Raw genomic sequence first — 22,548 nt, 5'->3', positions numbered from 1 at the left:
TTATAAGTCATGTCTATTCATTTGCCATGGAGGGAGTGAGAATAGCCATAAAGATGACACAGAGTAAAAAGGAAACCTGATCTGGGAGAGGAATTATACCTGTGCTTTAGTGAAGCACCTCTTGCACTTTCTGGACTTCCTTAAAAAATATGATTCTATTACATGAAAACTTAAGATGAAAAGAGCTTGTTTCTGGTTTGGTCACTCTCAAAAAGTTAAAATTGTGTAGTTCCTTGAAATAACTAGCTGGAGGTTGGGGTTTTATATCATGTGAAAGTCACTGAAGAAAATATTTGCACATAGACTGCTGAGAATTCTTTCATTGGTTTCATTACGTTATAAAAGAGATTTCTTTATGGTTTGTAGACTAATTCATAGTTGAGAGAGACTCCTTAAAATACAGTTTACAGGATCATTAGATCATTTATGGACTGTAATTTCATTCCTTTGAATCAGTGGGAAAAATCACGCTGTTCTATGCAACATTTTCAATCCATTGGAACAGGATTTGGTAACATAAAATGACTGTGGTTTAAAACTACAGAGACAATTTGCAATGTGTATTCAGCACATAAATTGTTCTCCTTGTCCTGGAAAATGATAATTATTAATAAAAATAGAAGAGAGAATGAGGAAAAAAGATTTTTTTAAAAAATTAGGAGAATAAGTCAATAACCTGAAAGTGTAATTACATTGATTGATTGCTATCAAGTCCTGATTTTCACATAGATTTTTTTACACCTTTGTTTTGCATGTGTTGTGTTTGTCTGGCAAACAAAGAACAGTTCTGTTATTTTTGTTCTTTGAAAGATTTTTGCCTTTAGAGAGAAACAAAACACTCCATACAACACATTGTGTATTGTGCCAGGTTTTTTTTGGTAAAAGTTCTTCCATATGACAAATATTGACCAAATGTTTCATGAAAGGATCTTTTTGTTTTAGAAAGCTTGTCACTTACTATTTTACTAATAATTCACAGAATCTTACACTACATCTTGCTGTACTGTTGCACATGAACTTGACAAAGTATTATTAGCCAAAAGCAGGCAAATGCTCAATGATATATGGATCTTTTTCATTCTTTGTGACTTTGGAAATATATTTTGGCCTAATTCTGACAAATGTTTCTTCAAATTGCCTTTTTTTCTCTGATGAATGACCTATCTTCATATGATGTTTTTAACTAATCTTGTTTGATGTTAGAAGAGAAACCAGAAGAGTGAAGTCCTTCTCCTATTTCAGTCAATATTCTCCTGGTATTTGGAGAATTTAAACCCAGAGATTGGTTTCATAAAGTCTAGGATGTAATTATTTTATGATTTGCCTTTTCAATTGTGTAGTTGGTGATTAGAGCAAATGTAGTGATGTTTTTGTTCTGTGATTAGATGACCTAAAATGTCTGAATGGAAAGAATGACAGAGAAAAGACATGTAAATTGCAACTCTGAAGAGAGTACAAGGTAGTGGCTTTTTGCAAGTCAACTCTACTTTTTTAAGTAAACTAAATATTTTCTCATGTTTTGAAGAAACAGAAGTACATCTATCAATGCCTAAAAGAGAGATCTGGCCAAATGGATCCAGGCTGTTTAGCAGAATTCATGCTTCATTCTCTGTGGTTAGTTCTTGCAAAATAACAAAAGAATGCATAGGCATCCTAAACATGAGCTTGATTGTTGAGGCAATGTTTTTGTTATCTTAAATTTCTTTTGTTCTAGGGCTCTGGTAGAGGCTTTGTTTCCTTCATAAGCATCTTTCTGAATCACTTTGCCTTTTGCGAGAGCTAAATTTGCAGGTTTTCACTGAGTTACTATTTCTTATTTCTATAAGTATAAAACTGGCAAAGCAACAACTGAATAGCATACTGTTTTGTATGCTATATACAATACAGGGTATTGAGGAAGTACTACTCTTCATAAAAGGTGGTTAACAAACTTTGTAGAAATAAAAATGTTTGCACAAATGTTGTGGACAGGGAAGCAGAAAGGGATAGGGGTGTATTGAGCCTAAATTGCTACATGGAAAATGCTAAATGATAGTGGGAGACTAATCCATCAGCCTGATAGAGATGAGGCAGCTCTATATCCTCAGGTCCAATCAACAGCAAAGTTGAATATGTGTTGCACACATACAAACATGTATACACTATGTACATTCATGTAATGCTCTTCTCCTATATTTTATAATGTATTCTGTACCCCTAGGCAGTGAGGTCCTCAGACCAAAAGGTGCTCCAAAGAGCTGCCTCCCATTAGTTTAACTTGGGTTTCACACCTGGATTATGGAGCTGATGGCATTCCTCGAACAGTGCTGGGGCAGGGTGGACACCCTGGAGAGGATATCCATTGGATTCCTGACTGTGCTTGTTCTTCTGTGAATATCTGGGCTTGTGGAGGTGGACCACTGACAGCCCTGTCAGGGTTCCCACACCTGCCATTCTTTCTCTGTTCTCCTTCGTATGTGTACAGATGAGTTTTCTATCACATGACATAACACTAAGATGTTCAGGAAATATTTTTTTGTCACAGATCACCAATAATCACCCAGAACATACTTTACATAAGGCTATCAATGACAAATAAATTATGCAGTCTTCTGCTAGATTATTTTCTGCTGTCAGTATCGTGCAGATATGAGCCTGTTATATTGTTAAGATAAAAGTTGGATATTCGTGCAGGCAGTTCCCACACTGTAATCACTGACAGCAGTTTGTTAGCTAAAGAGAGCTGACCTTCAGCACCTCTACTGGAAAGCCTACTTTTCTGTAATGGATATAATCCATGGGCTTTTGATGTCAATGGAAATAATCCCATTGACCTATAGCACAACTGTTATGTGTATAAGGACCCTTAAAACTTGATTTTACAAACTGACCCCTTGCTGGTACTCATCTGACAGTTTAAAAGTTTGCAACTTTACTTTTTTTTTGGCTGCGATAGGCTTGGGTATGCTAACCTTTAAGTCTTAATTCTATAGAGAAATTGGTGTTAATCAAGGCAGTGTAGTTGGTGGACCTGTGAGTGAAGGTTTCCCAGTTTCTTTGGTCAGCTTGTGTTTATTATGTCATGTTGAGACACTCTATTCACCTTTTGATGCTCGTGTTTCTTTTCTTTTTCTTAGTCTTTTTGCTTTCTTAAGCTTGAAAGGTTCCTGGGAGTCGAGGCCATTAGGAGCTTGTGCGGCAAGATCTCTTCCCAAAAGTTGCTGGTATCTACTTAGACTGTAAAAGAATAGTTAAATGTAAAAATAAAAATAATAACTAGACAAGTACCTTGGTACAAATATCTTTATCTCCGTATTCAGAATATGTTTTATGTACACTGTTACCTCATTTTTGTGGTTTTAGCATGTTTGTTGCTTGTATTGTTATGTATGTGTCCTATTTAGAACAGCTGGGACCAGTTCATCACTGTATGGGTGTAACCCAAAACTGTCTATTCTATAGCCTTCCATGCCATTTCCCAGAAACTGTTATCAATAGACTATTTACACCCTCTGCCCAGAGCATGCCTGACTCCTCAGGCTATAAACTGGGTATTAAGAGGCCTGTGAGATAGGAGGGTGCTCCTGTCCTCACACCCATTGTGGAACTCCCCGCCCTGAGGGAGGTACTGGGCATTCCTGCCTGAACCGGAGGATATATATAATCTTGGAGTTCTGGGACTTTTTTAACCACTCATGGGATCCAGAGAAGGACTGTGACCACCATTCCCAACCAGACTGCAACCACCACTCTTGACTGGACTTCAATCACCGCTCTTGACCAAACTGCAACAGCACTCTCAGCAACAGTTTTCTTCCCTCTCCTTTTACTTTGGACTCAGGGAGCCCAACGAACACCACTCTGTTCATGCCCCAGGGTGCTGGGTTATACATTTGGGTTTTTTGGGTTAAAACCAATTGTTTGTCTGTATAACCGTATTTATTGTATTATTTTATTAAATTGTTATTCTGACTTATAATCTCTCTTTTGAGTTGGATTCATTTCCCCTGCCGGTTTACCTTTAAACCAGCACAATATGCCTTTATTTTTTATTATTTTTTTTTATGCAAGGAAAGTGAGACAGAAAAGAGAGGTTCTGTAAATGCATCTGTCTCTCTGTAATATGATCATCAGGATGCTACTTTTAACTCACCATAGTAGTATCATTTCAGTTTTTTTAAGCCAGACAGTGGTAGCAACAATTGTCCTGCTATAAATGTTAGGTGTGCTTAATGATTCAAATATGATCTCTCATTCAAATATGAAACTCTCCATCTAAACATTTCTGGTTGACTGAAACAGAAAACAAGACAGATGATAACCTAAGTGATTGTGGCATGTTCTGTGCATGCATAGGCACACAATCTGTCCATTAGTCAGCCAAGTGCAGATTTCTTTACTTCTGATTAAGGCACATGAATGAAAAGAAAGATACACTAACAGTAAACCAAAACTTTTCCTTAGAAACCTGCTTGCAGGCACTATGACATTACGTAAATGATATGCTTCTGCCTGAGCGCTCAACATACTTAGCACTGCTACTGCTAGAGTGGCTGTAGATATCCCTATACCAGGCTAAATATTACTGTTTAATTCCTATGGCTGAACCAATACCTCTGCCAGGAGATGGCAGGGACTCATACTCCATTCCTGTGGTTAAGATGGACAAATGTCTGAGTGACCTTCCAGGACAAGTTGATAATGTACAGAAAAAGCAGTATTAATCAGACTTAATGGTCCTACTATCAAGTTTAGAAACATGACAGTTTTGAGATGAGAAACTGTTGTAGCAGCAGATAAATACTTGCAGCTAATCCTCTAATGGACAATGTCAGGAAGACTGCATAAAGGCTATTTCTGTGTACAACTCTGTGCTTATTCCACATCTTCTGCTTCGTAGCCGTACTGCATGTAGCACTTCAGTGTCGTTGTTAGTCTACAATGTAGGCAGTCACTGGAGATTTATCTTTCCTTCCAACCTGACATTTAAATGTTGTTAGATATCTTTTCAAGCCCTTTCTGGTTTCTAAATGCTCAAAACTGTTGATTTCAGTATGTGTGTGCAACTATATAGTTGTATTTGTTGGTTCTGCTGACATTGTAGAAAACAGTATCTGGGTTTTTTGTCTGTTTTTTTTTTCCCTTATTGCTTTATACTAAAAGAGACTATTAATGCTTCATTAATCAACTGTTCAAAGTGTGATTGCTCCTGAATAGCTCTCAAAATCTGGCTTTTTACCACTTACTTTCATTAGTGCTTAATTAACAGAGGAGATGAAAACTAAAATCTTCAGCCCACTCAAAGATGAGATACTGCTTTTCGGAAGAGGGATTCAGAAAACGGTCTGTGATGTACAAATGTGTTACAAAAATGTTGTAAATTTAGACCAACATTTTCTGTATAGACTAGAAATATCACTGCTTTGTGCCAAGTGGAGAAGTGATAAAATTGGGCCATCACTTTAATTTGTAATGTATAACTTTGGTAGATGCATAAGCAATGGTAAATGCCTGAGAAAAAAATTAGTAAATTTGGAAACAAGGGTTGACCGTTAAGCTCTTCTTCTCTCTGTGCCCCATCTTCTCAGCTAATATATTACTGCTCTGACTCTCCACTTGGTGTGGCACGGTCTGCCTCATGCAATGCTAAAAAAAGCATGAAAATACTTGTGGTGTAAAAGAAGCTTGAGAGTGATGTAGTTTTCTGAGCATTTTGCTTTGTTGGTGCTATTTGTTGGCAAGCAGCTCAAGAGAGCCAGGCTTTGTATGACAAATGTACTGGTTTACATAACAAATGTCATATTATGGTTATCCTTATTTGTCTTCTCCTTGATTACAACTCAGTGTTTGACACCTCATCCGATTTCCTGTAACAGAATTAAAGGAATGTAGAGTCAAAACCAAGTAAGATATATGTCCTATGGAGGAATTGACTGTCACACTCTTAATGATTTAAAAGGATTAGGATTTGACTTCCTACTTCAGGATTGTTGATTATTTTAGTGCCTGATCCAAATTTAGTCAGAAATAAGCATGAACTTGTGCTTATTAAACTAAGTGATTGGATGTCTTGGTCTTAGTTGCATGCAAAAGAATATATGGTCTTAATGTTCCATGTTTCATGGAAACAATGTTGTGGATTGAAGTGAAATGGGACTCAGAGTGATAATGAAAGAGCTGTCTATGATGGATCTGAGGTATAGACTCAAAACTACATTAGTCTACATTTAAAATTTAGAAGGAGGATCTTTGTAAAGCATGTGTAAACTAAGTGGACACGTGAACTACTGGAAACAGGTACTATTTCAGATTTGAGAAGGAAATAGAACAGTAGTAAACCACTTAGTAAACACTTAGTAAACCACTTTGGGTTTTAGATCCCTGAATTGCCCCAAGAATTAAATAATATTTGAGATAAGCAGCTGGCATCTAACTTGCTTAATGTATTATATGCTTATTACGTTTTGAAAGAAGAATTCTACTTACTCTGTATGGTTTAGCAAAAAAGAACTTTGAGTTACCTCTGATGCAACATACATGTATGTTTTCCTCTGAATATTTTTGTTCTTACAGAATCATCATGTTGAGTGAAGTCCCTGTAGATGACTAAATATAGTGAAATGGAGGTAAAAGTTATACTAAACTAATTACAAATTAATCACGTTTATTTTCTCATTAATGGAGTTTTGATTGTTCTGGTTGATTACATCATTGATATTTCACAGTATTTTTAACATTAATAATGTCTTTAAGTATTAGGGAACAGAATACGTATTTTACTATTTTCATATTTGCTTGACATTATGTAACAGTCTAATATAATGAAGAAAATTATAAGTACCCTATTTCAGAATATTACCAGACATTAGCATGTGCATGTGTGTTTAGGACTGACTTTCGTGTTCTTGTTTCAGACATCCAGGTTAAAATATGCACTCAGGCTTCAAGTAGTTGAGTGCTTTGCTTGTGGGTGCCAATTAGGGAGTATTCTTAAATTTGGCTTGTTAGTGTATTTTATGAGAACGTGTTTTGAATTATTCTACTCTGCTGTAGCTGCATACACAAATTTGTTTCTTTCTCCTTCCTATACTGTTCTGAGGCTTATCATAGCAAGTGCTCTACCAGGATACTAATAGTCAAAGGTTTTTTAATCTTGTTCTATTTCCCATTATTTGATATATTCTTGTTTTAGATAGTCACTGAGGAGAGAATGTATGTGAGAAACTCTAAGGTATCAGACTGTAACAAAATTTACAATAAACATACAATAGCCTGAATGCAAATAACTCCATCACTTTTTAGAAGGAAGTGGATGATAATGCTTTAACTCACCTAAAAACACCAGAACTGTTTAGGGCCTTAGGTAATGGAATCTGTACATGTTTATCTTCCTTGAAACCTGTGATGATTAGGTGTGAAAACACATTTAAGGATTTAGCCTGAAATTTGGAAGAACTGATTCTTTAAAGGTAACCTGACACATGCATTAGCTGAATTCGTGAGCTAGTGTGGCCTGCCCTGTAATTGTTACGTGGGCATTTTGATATAAGCAACAAGAAATCCCCAGGCAGGAGTAATTTTTGAGAAAAATGGGCTGTCAGAAACCTCATGACATTCATCAAGGAAAAGTGTAAAGTCCCGCAGGAGCAACTCTGAGCACCAGTACGTGCTGGGGCTACACAGTTTTGCAGAAAATGTCCTGGGGGCCTTGGTGGACACCAGGTGGAACGTGAGCCAGCAGTGTGTCCTTGCCACAAAGATGATGATATTCTGGGCTACCACGGGTAAAGCATTGCCAGCAGGTAGAGGAAAGTGATCCTTCCTCTTCCTTCAGCACTGAAGAGTCCACACCTGGAGTACTCTGTTCAATTCTGGGTGCTTGAGTACAAGAGAGACATGGACAAATTAGAGTCCAGAGAAGGTCCACAAAGATGATTGAGGAGATAGAGCATCTCACATATGAGAAATGGCTGGGAGACCTGGGGCTGTTCAGCCTGGAGAAGAGAAGGGTCAGGGGAATCTTGTAAAAACCTGAAGGGAGGGCTCAAGGAAGACAGAACCCGGTTCTTTTTAACAATGCCCAGCGAGAGGACCAGAGACCATGGGCACAAACTGAAACACAGAATATTCCATCTGAACATCAGGAAATGCTTTTTCACTGTGAAGATGATTGAGCACTAACACAGGTTGCTTGGGGATGTTGTGAAGTCTCCGTCCTTGGAGATATTCCAGAGCCATCTGGATATGTTCTGGAGAAACTTTCTCTAGGTGACTGTGCTTGAGTGAGCAGGAATTCGGAGCATATGACCTGCAGAGGTCCCTTCCAGCCTCAACCCATCTGTGTTTTTGCAAAAATTGATGTAGAACCCATTTGCTGTTTCTTCTTGAGAGACCTGCTGGTGTTATGCCTCTTTACAAATTCCCCATTCTGACCCATGGTGCTATGGATCAGATGCTCTTTTTGACCTTTCAGTGTATTTTTCTTTTCTGAAATTTTTATGATTTAAGGCTGCATAGCTGTTGAAAATGATTGACATGCATAAGGCAATCATATGTCATGGCTGCAAAAGAAACAAGTATTTTTAAAGTCACTGGAGGTCTGGTGACATAGCACACTTAGGCTAGCCCTTTCTCACTTCAAATTACTTGGGCATATTTTTCTGTACTTAATGGATACTGGGAGGTTTTATGGGAAATTTAATCAGTCACATAGCTTTGCCAGTTCTCAATAACAACCTCATGGAACAATATTTATGTGATATTAAACCTCTAGGAGTTAATGGAAAAGCTAATTAAAGTAGAGTTATTTGCTATGTTATCTTTTTATATTTCAATCATGTCTGAGTATAGAGGAAGATCAAAACAAGCTATGTATACGTGCATACATTCTATATATTTAACTTGTGCCATGTATTGTGAACCAGAGTTAATTTGATGTGTGGATTTTTTTATTACATTGAGTATGAAGTATGTGCACCAAACAGGATCACAAGTAATTAAGCAGGTACTGCTTGGCTTGTTTATCCCCAGTGCCAGAAATTGTTCCATATCAGCTAATAAAGGATGGAATATGGTTCATTACGTATGTTTGTTTCAAACCAGCACTTTAAAATGCAAAATTATTTTTTTACATGGCTCAGTAGTATTAAAGCTCATGTTACAGAATGGGAGTATTTACTTTGCAAAAGATGAAAAGGGACTAATGCAATTTATGGCATTTAAAGTATGACTTTCAATCCTCAGGATTTTTTTGCATTATTTTACAGGAAGAGATGATTTTAGTGACCTAGAGATTGGGTAATAGGAAGACCAATCTGTGCACTGTGGACAGGAGTAGAAATGGTGATGGATGGTCTGGCATGATGCATTTGGTTTTCCTGGGTAAATATGCCTATAACTGCCAAATAATTCCTTGCCTCATGCTGTAGATATGTCATTCAGTAAACCATATATTCCTATCAAGCATTCTCATTTTGCAGCAGACTAAAAGCTTAGTGTTTGATGAAAAGTGAGTTTAAACATCCTTCCCACAATCAGTAACAGAGCTGTAAAAATAATATAAGTAAAAAGATATCTCTAATATATTTTTATGTATGTGTAGGGTTTTTAAAAAAAAACAACAAAAACAAACCAAACCAAACTGTATTGCTGCAAGAGATTGCGCAGGTGAGGGTTGATGTATGTATATGCCTATAAATCCAAAAAGCTCCTGAATTCTTCACTGCCCAGAGGAATGCAGTTTCGGATAGAAAACATGATAAGTTTTTCATCAAGAACATAAAGATGAAGTCAAAAAGCAGTCATGGTGACTTACCTGACAATTATGGGATTTGACTCTTTTTTTTTTTTCAGAATACATGCTGATATCATATTTTGATCATTTTCTTGGAAGCATTATAAATTAGGTAATCACTGGATGTAGTAGTCATCCTTTTATTAAAGTCAAGTCTGTATTAATAATGTAGGCTAACCTGAAAACAGAATTGATATTGATATAATCACTCCAAAGCTGTATGTGCTTTCAATGTTTCAAAAATGACACAGTAAAGGTTTCTCAAATATTTACATTTGAAGTGAAGAGATATACTGTAGAAAATACAGAAAAAAATAAATACAGAAAATACAGAAAAAACCCATAGACTTTATTAAGCACAGAGCTTCAGATAGTAGTCTTGAACTGGTTTCTTTATATAGCTTGAGTCTTTCCAGTGACAGTGTTATGTGTTATGACTTGAGGTGAGATTTCATGAAATTGGTTAACTTAATGGAGAAGAAACTCCAAAGATTATAGCTGGTGTTATGCCCAGCTTATTCGAGGGCTTGATGTCTTTCTGCTGACTTTGTCACAGCAGTAGTTTGAGTCACTTACTGTAGACAGCTGTGCAGATTAGGTGTCTATTAAAAGAAACATTCACATTTTTACCCTAAATCTGTGCCAGGGTGTTACAGAAAAATGTACACCAAAAAGTAGCGTATAAATTATTAGTGTCTGTTAGACTAATATTTCCATAGAGTCCTACAGGTTTGATCTCTGGAAAAAAATAGAGTCTCTCCATTTGAAAATGTGAATTGACCACGGCCAGCAGCTAAGCTCCTATCCAGTAATGTGCTCACTTCCCCATAGCAGGATGGGCAAGAAAGAAAAACCTGTGGGTTGACATAAAGGCAGTTTAATAAATGAAGGGGAAAAACAAACATACCAAGTGATGCAAAGACTGTCACTCACCACCTCCCACTGGCAGACCAATGCCCAATCGGTGTCTGAGCAACGGCTGCATTGGACAAACTGGCATCTGACGGGTTTATAGCTGAGCATGATGTTATATGGTAGGGAATGTGGGTTTGGTCAATCTGAGTCATCTCTTCTGACTATGTCACGTCAAAACTTCTTGACAATGTTATTCCTCCCATATCACTTTCTCTTTGTCTGTGGTTTTGGGAACCATCACTCTGGTGTGCCATGCAAAGGTGGGCAGTCACTCCTCTCTCCTCTAGGACTTCTCCATTCCAATTATGTTTGGCATCAGGGGGGCTCAAAGCTCAGGAAATGGTGAGCCAGCTGCTGGTACCCCTGTATTTTTAGGTCCCTGAACAGAAAGCAGTGAGGTGAGCATCACAGGAGGCCACTGTGATGACCATTCCCAGCTACTGGAAGAACTGGGTTCCTTTGCTTTTTGTGTGGTGCTATGACAGTGTGTACAGCCCGCATGTAACAAAGCCCATGCGTCAGGGACTGCTGCACCATCAGATTGCTGCAGATGATGGTGGGAAATGGCCACCTAAAAGTGCACCAACCACCCTTGTCTGAAACCATTCTCTTTTGCATAAGGAGAGAGCCCTACACAACCATCCTGGCTGCAGGGTTGCTTGCAGTCTGACTTTCCTAGGCCTGTGAATTCAGCTGCATGACTTTCCTTCCCATCCTACATGCCAGCCCCTGCCTCTATTCTCCTCTGCCTCATCTGCCCCCACAGCCCTTGGTTTGCTCTTGTTCCATTCTTGGTTTTAAGGACAAACCCTCTCACCACTTTTTTATATTTCTTGCTTAACTAATTCAGAAAACAAACCTTCTGAGTTTGTTTGAAGAATTACAAAAAGCTTCTGAATTGGAGCCTGAAAGCAGGTTTCTAGGACGAAGCTTCTGCTCTTCCAGGACATTGGGTACAGAGAAGATGGGGAAAGATAAAACACCATTATTTTTCTATCAGTAGCTTCTTGAGGTAGAATAAGAACAAGGAATTAGAAAAGCGAGTAATGAGATCAGTTAAGAAAGGTGTAGAGATATGAATTGGTAATGGTTTATCTTTGTTTAGTTAGGAGGTCATATCCTTGCTTTCCCTTTGCTGTAAATGTACTCATTTTAAATTTTAAGCAGCTGAAGTGGGTTCTCAGTAGTTTAGTTTTACAGTTTTGTGTGCTGACATGAAATCCTTCTTGTTTTGTGTTCTCTTACTTAACTAAAGAAATTTGTATATCTTGGAAGATTTTGTTGGAACTTGTGGTGAAGTGGTTTTGGCCTCAGAAGGCATGTACTCAGGCCTTTTAATCAAGTGATTTCTGTGAATTCCTATTTTCTGTTTCTGGTTAGAAGTTCCACCTTTAAGGAAAAAAAAAACAACCAAAAAGTGCCACATGACATCAAACCATTTTAATTTAAAAATGTTCAATAACCAGGAAAGAGACATAGTTATGCAGAAATCTAAATAGTAATATTACCAAAGTCCTTTAACTTGTTCAGAAGCAACTTCAACATGAATTTACAAATATGGACTAACATACACTTCTGGAAAATGCTTTCTTTATATGTAATCTTGATCTTCCAATTTTTTTTAAAGTAATAACTTTGTTCCGTATTTGTCGAATGAAACTTAAGTATTGTATCACAAAATAAGCACAGAACAGGTCTAATGGTAAACTCATCTCATCTTGGTTTATAGTATTGATCTTTTATATTGCAAATTCATGAAGCAGTTGAAGGAAAATTCTCACTTCTCTGTAGCTTGCAAAGTCTTTTCTAATATAATGAGGTAAAATCTGTGTACTTTCATTTAAACTTGTCTCTTTTTGTCCATGGAGTTTAAAGAGGTTTTGTATAATTTAGATAGTCCTTGTACTTTCAAATATCTTCAGTTTGCTCTGATGCTTCTTCTATTGAATCCTTTAAAACCTCCTATCTCGTGGTTCTAAAACTATATTTTAAAAAAATTCCTATATAAAATATTTATTTCATGCAGTCATATTAATTTTTTTGTTTCTTTTATGATTACTTTTCCTTCCTCCTTTTTTAAAAGAAGTCACTAAAATGTCTGTCTTCTCTTCCTGGAAGAATCAGCTTATTTTTTTTTTTTTTTTTTTTTATATTTTAAAAGGCAAGTCAAGTTTTTTTGGCAGTATTTCGAGAGAAAACTGCTGGATTTCTGTTGGTTTGCTCTCCACTGTCTTTGTTAAGTGAGATATGTAGGCAGGTCTTTGATAAAGAACCAAATGTCCCTTGTCCCTGAGAATTTTTTTCCAAAATGCCCTTGTGTTTCTTATTTCTAAATTTCTGTATGACTTATCATTTTGAAGTCTTTGTGTTTGAAGACTTAAATGAAATACTTGAATCGTAACATGTGGACTAGAGAAGGCTTTTTCTGGTCATGGTGACTTAATAATGAGAAATTGTTGCATTGAGATTTAACAGCAAGTCCTTGGTGGGGGATCACTAGACCAAAGAAATACAATCAACAGAACCTCAGAGCAAGGAGTAAAAAGCAGTTCCCTTAAATAAGCGATCATTACATACGGAGCAGTACAGTAGAGAGTCTTAGAGTGACAAATTCTGCTTACTTGATTCCAAAAGGTGATACAACCATGATGGTTCTTTCTGCTGTAGATTTCTATACTCTTTAAATGAAGCTCTATTAGTGCTATCAGTTACAGGCAGTTTCATTAAGCAGTGATTCCAATAAGATCCTATTCCAATAATTTCAGAGCCACTGAAATCTTACACTTAGGGAGGATCCTGTTGTAGCCTTGTGTCTACCCACTTTTACATACATTCTTATTACAAAGTCATATATAGTTCACCTTATGCAATAGTGGTGTTCAAAAAGCTTATATATATTTGTATGAATAATTCGTAGATGCATATAAGGATGTATGGGTGTAATACTTTCTGAACTGCTCGTTATTAATAGCTGTCAAATTGCAGTGATGTTTCTGGGAAGGGCATAGAATATGATTCTTTTCAGATAAAGGTTGTAAGAGTTGGTCAGTGTGTTAACATTTTGTGAGTTCTGATGGTGTTTGTAGAAGTGTTTTGAAATTCTTTTTTTCTATTTTATTTCTGTTTTGTTTTGAGAAAAGCTGCTAATGTTTTCTTGAGACAAAAATTCCTGGGAAAGCAGCAAAGGTTCTGGCAACAATCAAAAACTATTATTTGACTTGTATTTAATTCTAGCATGATTGGTTTGCCTATGTTTTTGTTTCAGAAGAAGAGTTTTGTTCACACAAATAGTATTTGTTAATTTATTTAAGTAAGGGCTGCAATATTCAGTTTTCTTGTGTTGATAAGCTCATGTTATTTTCCATGCAGGTTGTTGCCTGGCAATAATGTATTCTTTATTGTTCTTAATAAAGTGTAATGCAAAATTAGTTTGCAGCATTGTTGTCTGATAGAACTGTTTATTAAATTGTGGACTTTTTTTGCATTTCTTTGCTAGTCATGTATTGCTGCTCTTGGGTTTGTTTTTTATTTTGGCATCAAGTAGCATAAGCAACTGGTTGTTTCTTTGATTGAAGCTTCCAAGGAAACCCCTTAAGGCTGTACAATGAAACATTTGTATTATTGCCACCTGTTCCACTGTTCCAGAAATGCCAGAACATATGGTTTAGAGTTGCAACTTTAGAGTTGCATTTCTTTGATATTTGTCTAGACTGTGCCTGATTTTTTGCAACTGAGGTTTATCAGCAGGAGCAGCCTCCTTATCCATGCTACCTTAGAAGGTTTGGATCTTTAGTTTTTGGGTCTTTGGGTTTTTTTGTTTTGTTTTGTTTTTTGAGTTCAAATATTTTATGCAGGGGGAGGTGATGATTTGACTTTTTTTTTTTTATGTTTCAAAATGCCTTGAGAATTTTTGACATTGTACTTTCAGGAGTGATGCTTCACTCCATGACACAATTTTTGCTGTATCAATGCATCAAAGTGCAAAGTAGAGCATGCCAGTTACAGTACATCACCCAAGTAGCAGTGGTCTCTTAAGTTAAGGAGGCTTTGACTTGCTTGTTATTGATGACAGAAAGACAATAGGAGCGCTGTGGTTTTAAGGAGAAAATTCATTAAGGCCTTCTAAATCCTTAATGGGACATTTATGCTCTGTATCCATATATGTTTGTAAATTAGAGAAGTCAATATTTAACTGGAAGGAAAAAAACATATCCATCTTTTGTTGGAACTTCTCTGTTTTTCTGAACATATGTAGGAATGCTTAATAGGCCACGTACTGGAACATTTCATCCACTCATACTGCATTTTGTACTCTTTGCCCCACATTGTTATGTGATGTGAATGGATAATCCTAAATATGATCTCTTTCTTGTTCATTTTATTCTAACTGAAGAGATGTCTACTTCAGTATGAGATCTCTGACTCATTTCCATCCTGTCACTTAAATTAAACGTGACTTCTCTTTAGTGAGATTTTAATAACGTGGTCTGGTTCCAAACAGAACTTATTCGAAGAAAATATTGTTAGCTGTGTTTTCCATGAGACTTGCACACATATCCTCATTCATTTTCTCACAAAATAATTATAGCATCATTTTATCAGGAGATTAGCAGTTTTATTTTGTTGTATATTTTTCCACTGGAGGAGCATTGGTGGCTGAAAATGATTATATTCCTGTTGGTAATGAATCTGATGCATGGGTAGTTTTGTTCTATATTTCCTTTCCTTGATAAAGCTTAATCTCAAGCAGATATTCTGTGCCTTCAGAGTGATACTGTATAATTTTATTCATGTGGTAGATGTTGTGTGTGGTTTTTTGGGTACGATCAACACAAATGTCGTATGATGTGTTGCTGTCAATATCTGTAAGGCAGTATTTTACTGTTGGTGGTATTTAGTTAGTCCATGCAGAGTGAAACAGCAGGCTTTACAGGTTAAAAATACAGCTATTGGCACTTTTGTTGCTGCCTCTGGCAGTTTTGTTAATCCAGACTGTTTTCCATTGCCTTTTAGTACAAATTCCTGAAAATGAAAGTTTTCAGCTTTGTTACAGTGTGCTGATTTTTCACTTTCTCAAATGTTGCATGTTTTGGGATTGTTTTTTCCTGAATCAAAATGGATGAGAAAACTTCTTCAGGAAACCAAGAGAAACAATTGTCAAGATCTACATTTAGTTCAGGAGGTAAACCAAAATTCGAATGTATTTTTTGCTCTTGGTCATATATGTTGTGAAAATAGTAAGAAAAATATACTTGCTTTCTTTCTTTAATTTCTACAACCTATGATTTGAGATTTATATACTCCTTTACTAACACGAGAAGGTTTTCATCACAAAATTGATAGGTTTGGTAGAAGTACACTATAAGAGTGGGAATTGACTTCCATAAAAGGCCACAGGGCTCTGAATTGATAATGTAAGAACCATGTCCTGAGAGTTATATTTTCCTCATGTTCTGCTCACTCTGTAAGTGTTCATTTGGTTTGAATCAAGTGTAGGATGAGAAATTGGGAAATATTTTTTTTCCTTCTTGTATGACTGAGACTTCTGAAAAGATCGTGGGAGGAATTCAACCTGCTGACATATCCTTGGAAATGTTGAAATATTTGATATAAAATGTCAAAAATGAAGCACTTTGACTTTTCAAAGTGAAATGCCCTATTTTGAAAATGTTGCTGTAAACTCTGCCAACATTATCAAATTCCCTCTTTCATTAATGCTAAGCTATTTTCCCAATTTGACTTGCATATGTGATTAGTTTTTCCTTGAGACAGGGTATCTGATTAATGTACTATTCTCTGATGTATTCTTTAAGCTCTAAAGAAAAAGTCTGCCTTTTTTTTTTTTATTATATGGCCTTTATAGTTTAATTTGTTTTCCCTTATTTTCACAATTAATGAATATGGGCAGTTGTAGCCTATAATTATGCATACATAATATGTGAAGGTAGTCTGTTATTTTCAATTTGCTTTTAACCTATCATTTAGATGTTTAAAATGTTTCTCTCCAAGCAATTCAACTTAATACGTTTTTTCTTAAAAAAACCCAAAAACCCAAAACCAACTTGCTTTCCCTAGATTGTGTTATAGTCCATTTGTAGCTTCCCCTCTAACATGAAAAATTAAATCTGTTTAATAGAACAAAGTATGGTGAGTATGATAATATTTGTTATCTTTTTATTACAGGAAGGACAGAGGTGGCCTCTAAAGACCAATGAAACCAAGGGTAGAGGGAAAATTTTCTACTAGAAAACTTGTATCTCTTATCAAGGAAGGTATAATAACTGTTCACTTATTCAGGTAGATTCACTCAGTGTCCCAGACAGAGAGATGTCAAGTGTTAAAGTAAAATTTCTTCTTCAGGATGCTGCATTAACAGTCATAATTCTAATTGTAGAGAAATTTCAGAAGTCAGAGATGAATGTATAAATGCTAATAATACACTGAAGTGGTATAGGTCTTTGAGAGATCTGAGCATAGTGAAATTATAAACTGAAGCTACTACAGGTGCCTCTTTGAGGATCATCTGGTTCTAAACCCCCTGCCATGCCCCTGACATGTAAAATGTCTCCCTCTCCAGATTCCTTGAAGGCCCCCTTTAGGTACTGGAAGGCTGCTATGAAGCCTCCCTGGAGCCTTCTCTTCAGACGGAATCACCCCAGCCCTCTCAGCCTTTACTTATAGGAGAAGTGCTCCAGCCCTGTGAACATCTTCATGGCCCTCCTTTGGACTTGCTCCAACACATTCACATCCTTCTTATGTCGGAGGTCCCACAGCTAAATGTAGTATTCTAGATGGGGTCTCACGAGAGCAAAGTAGAGGGATAGAATCACCTCCTTCTCCCTGCTGGCCATGATACTTTTGATGCAGCCCAGGACTTGGTTGGCTTTCTGGGCCGCAAGTACACATTGCCAGGTCATATTGAGCTTCTTGTCCACCTAATCTCCCAAATTCTTCTCCTCTGTGCTTGTCTCAGTCCATTCTTTGCCCAGAGTTGTAATTGTGCTTGGGATTGCTCCAACCCAGGTGTAGGACCTTGCACTTGGCCTTGGTGGAACCCACTTCTCAAATCCCAACTAGAAATCAGTGTTACGTATATGTCAGTCTGCTAACTTCTTCTTCATTATCAAGGAATTCTTGTTCTCCTGTTGCCACGGTCCGGGGGAGAGGGGAGGGGGGAGAGGGGACCGTGACACTGCACAAAGGGTCCAAGTTGAGGTTGAAGGTCTGGTGCAACGGCGGTTTACTGAGGGTGTGCAAGGGTTTATATAAGATCTAGTGTGGAAAGGGCCAGAAAATGGGGTGGAGCATGAGACAGACAACCAGAGGAACAAATAGGAGTAAGGACTCGGGAGAAGAGGGAGGAACTGGGGAGGAACTGGGAAAGGAGAGGTCCAATGGTAGCTCTTTCCACGCTGCAGCTTCTTCAGCCAATCAGAGGGAGGAGCGGGGAAAGCAGGGAACAGAAAACTCGTGGCATGCCTGGACATGCCCAGGCAGTACAACTGTAGGGGTAACATACAATGCACGTATTTGAAACCACATAAGAACTGTAAAATCCATATAATAAAGTCCTTTTTCAATTGTATATCTTTTTCCACGCCTGTAACCGTTCTCACTCTGATTCCTGCTCCTCCACACTCCTGTGTTATGAATAATCTCTACTGAATACTACAGCTATAGGAAAGAAGAGAGAGTAACAGGTCATTCATGGTGCTTTTCTCTGTTGAACTATACTGTACAGCAGAATCAGTTAATTTTGTCAAATTTTAGAAATTTTTATAGAACCTGAACACATTCAAAACAACAACTTTGTTAACTTTAGCTTCTTAGTAAGCTATGTAAATGATTAGGTAAGCTGAGAAAAAACCACAATTTTGAAAACATTTTACTTTTTAACCAGGAAATGTGAAGTAATTGTAAATATTAATGTATTATTAGAATAGTGTGAGAAATGTTGGTTGTCTTTTCTTTTTCTTCACTTTAAAATTGATAATTTAATTGTGAAGTTTGCTGCTTAGTACTTCTGATTTTAGTTGTAAGATTTCCCATTTAGTACTGTTTGCTTTAATTGTAAGAACATGAAACACTGTAGAAAGCCCTTTCTAAATTAAGTTGTTAAGTCTTTTTAACTTACTGTATGTGGCAATGCACAAGACAGGTTGTCAGAACTGGAATGGGAAAACTTCTGTCCAAGTGTTGTATTTTGTATACCATTTTTACTGCAATTAATGTGCTAGAATATATGCCTTATGTACTTTATTTGAAACAAAAATCTCACACTTGAATCTTACTTGCAGATGTCATGAATTCTAAGCATTTGGTAAGCTTGACTCAGATCTCCTATATTTATATTTCATTTATGTTGTAAACACAAAGTAGTCACCAGTCAATATTTTAATCGTAATTAGTGAAGTCATGTTTATCCCTTCATTTGCCTTTGAGGGAAATGGGGGTATAAAAATGAAGGGAATTTGATGTGACATGCATCTTTCATTGATTAGCTTGAAAGAAAGATTGTTATTGTGGTGTGGCAAAAATAATTTGACTTGAAAATATGGATTCAACATGTCTTTTAAGTAAAATTTTTGTGGTCGCTCCTCAGGTAAAATGTAATCTCAGTCACCCTCTCAGTGTAGTTTAACAAGATTGCATGGTACAATTGACTAGAGACTTATCTACCTAATGCAAAGCCAGTGGAAGAGATTTGGATTTCAGTAACCTGAACTGAGTCTTCAGAACACCAGCTTGACATAGAGAGGAAAGCAAGATGTTTTCATGTTGCTTCTATAGTTCTGCAGTGGTCAATGTGTGCAAAATTCCAGTTAAAAAAAGCTCTAAGGTAAGGTAAGCAAGCAGACATATAGCAAACATTAAGGCTTTTATGTGAAATAATAATGGATGCTGCTGGTTTGTTTTTTCCTTGTCATAAGAAGGTCAATGACATTTTTATATCAAGTACCATAGCGGTCATAAAGGCATGCTACTGAAAAGGAGAATTACTTGCTCATTGACAGAGGTCCCAGTTGAGAGAAAAGTGTAAGAAATATCCTTCTAGCTCAGAGTGGTGGTCTGTCAGTCCTCGTACTCCATCTCCAATCATGACACTGGGAGATGCGGGTTAGGGAAAGCTTGTGCACTTGTACATGTTCTCTGGTCCTTTGCCCTTGTACTTTTCCAGGATCTACAGTTTTATCAGACACATCACAGGGTTCATCCTTGTCCAGTCCTTTTAGTCACTGTGCAAGTTCCTGAATTTGGTTAATCTGACATTAAAGCTGTTGATATTGTCTGCCTTCACAGCCTCCTGTGGCAGCAAGATCTACGAGTTCTGTACTTGCTGTCCAAAGAAACACTTTTGTCTGTTTTGTGCTATCTCCCACTGTTTTTATCAGGTGGCCACCTCATACTTGCACTGCAGGATTTGCTGAATGGCAGTTTTTCTGTTGTTTTTGTGACTTTATAAACTGCAGTCCTACCTTTCCTCAGGCTTCTCCTGTCCAGACTCAGGGGTCCTAGGTTGTGAGTTTTCAGTCCCTGAGCTCTGTGTGTGTATCCAGCTTGGTTATCCATGCTCTGTTTGTGAACATAGAGTGTACAGATATAGTCCAGCCCTACGGTGCTGGGCAGTCTCGAGGTTACAGGACAGCTGGTACTGAGTTTCAAGTATGATTTCTGTAGTGTTACTAAAGTCTGCCACCTCTTAGATCAGAAAAAAAAATAACCTTTTTTTTCCAACTCTGTAGAAGTTTCCATACGAAAATCTGGAAATGTTTATATACATATTAATGAGCTCTACTTTAAAAGAGCTTTATGAGGGTTGCAGTTTAAAAAAAAAGAAGCATAATACCTTTCTAAGTGGAAAGTCCTCAAATATACTGTACATTAAATGATATTTTGCGCTGGCTTGTTCTCTTAACATAAACTATTAAATCTAGTTTTATTACATTATAGGTTAAAATTGCTTCAATCAAGACATTGCTTTGGGATTTGAGGTTTTTTTAACTATGATTTTTTGATTATACTCATTAAATTTGCAGAGTAAAAGTGATTAAAATGTTATGTTCTGCATATGTCCCCCAAGTACACAGAGTTTTTACTGCTTGCTAAAATAGGAAAGTGATGACATTATGAGATAGTTTATATATATAAGCTATATATGTAGCTTATATATATAAGCTATATATAACCCATTTAATATAAAATGATACTGAGTCAATGGGATTTAAGTCAGAGAGCACACTGATTCTTGTATTCTAAGTATTTTTAAGATTTCTTAGGAATCCATATTGCTTCTACTATGAATAGGTATTTCCCATATTGTTGTTCTTGAGATACAATAACTAAATTTTTTAGTTGCTCTCGAAATATTTTGAGAATTTCTTCTTGAAACTTGACTAAATTCTTGCCTAAAATTCAGGATTTGTCCTCACAAATATGATCCTCAAATTTAATTGAAGTTACTCTAAAGAATATTCTTACTGCAGAATAATAATAGAATATCTATCCTAGAATTAGTCTTATTATCCAGTGTCATGACATTGTAAAAGAGGTTATGTGAAAAAGAAACATACTCTCTGAACATAGTGTTACTACAAAGTAACCGCTGAGTTCAGATTTTGAGAGAATAAGTTTCTTTAACTCCAGAAATGTTCAAAATTGATGATGGGGAATATACTGTGGGGATTTTTTTCTTTGCATGCCAGAGCCAACAAGAAAAGGGTGATAAAGGAGGGGCAGAAAGATATCACTGTAGTACTGCAAATAAAAATAAATCTGATAATACAATTACTTTCTCATATTAGAAGACCCTATCTATGCAATGTAGACACCTGTTTTGTCCAAAAGGCATAGTAGTAATATTATGCTATATCACAATATTGAGATACCTTTTCAGATACCTTTTCTTATGTATTGTTTTGGAAGACCTTCATTTCTATGATTCTAGATAGCCTATGTTTTTTAGTCTTAAAGTGGCATCCTCCCTTTCAAGTAAGCACTTAAATTTCTGGTGACATTTTCAGCTGACTCTGTAGACATATGGAATGGTGTGGAATGGTGAAGTATGCAACTGTTCATGAAACAGAAAGCAAAGGTTATTCCAAGAAGAAATAACTGTTTCTTAGGATGCATCTTTGATTTCATGATATTATGTTGCCCACAGATGCTGCAGATTTTTTTGTCTCGCCTTGTTTGAAGACTGCTTACGTAGTGCAATTTTATTCATATGTCTTCTCCAAATATCACTTTGTTTTTGGTAGCTTATTTGTTTACTCACTTCAGGAAGAGTCTTTGTACATGTGATTTCAGGCTCTGAACTGCACTAAATGCAAACCACTTTTCAGCACTTCCATTTATAAGAAAACACTTGTTTGTCACAGGCAGTGCTACACGTAGAATTTGCTGCTTAAATATTGGTAACAAAGAGATGATTCTCACCATTTTGCGGAGAAACCATTTGGGATTGGGGGTGAGGAGGGATGGAGTAGGGCAGAAAGAAGTAAACTCAGTTTTAAGATACATCATCATCATGGCTAGGCTTCACGAACGAAGATTTGGGAAGGCTCTATCCACATTTGCTACAGGCACGTTGGTGGCTTATGAGGCCAATACGAGACAGACATATCCGATTGCAAAAGGCACAGCAGAAAGACTCCTTGGATGGTGTATTCTGCAATACACAGTTCTTTCTGCGTTGCCTTTTTTCTTCGAGAGTGATCCTGCGTGTGTTCTCGAAGGAGACAGCTGCATTATAGATGGTGTGTCTCCAGGCCTCCCGATTTGAGGCCAGAGTAGACCAGTTGTGTTGATCAATATGGCCAAGGCTGAGATGTTGCTTCAGGGAGTCCTTGTATCTTTTCTTC

Source organism: Lepidothrix coronata, unplaced genomic scaffold (assembly GCF_001604755.1).
Source record: "Lepidothrix coronata isolate B3197 unplaced genomic scaffold, Lepidothrix_coronata-1.0 Scaffold47, whole genome shotgun sequence".
Lineage (NCBI taxonomy): Eukaryota > Metazoa > Chordata > Aves > Passeriformes > Pipridae > Lepidothrix > Lepidothrix coronata.
The sequence above is the reverse complement of the archived record's forward strand: the minus strand, read 5'-3'. Positions refer to the sequence as shown.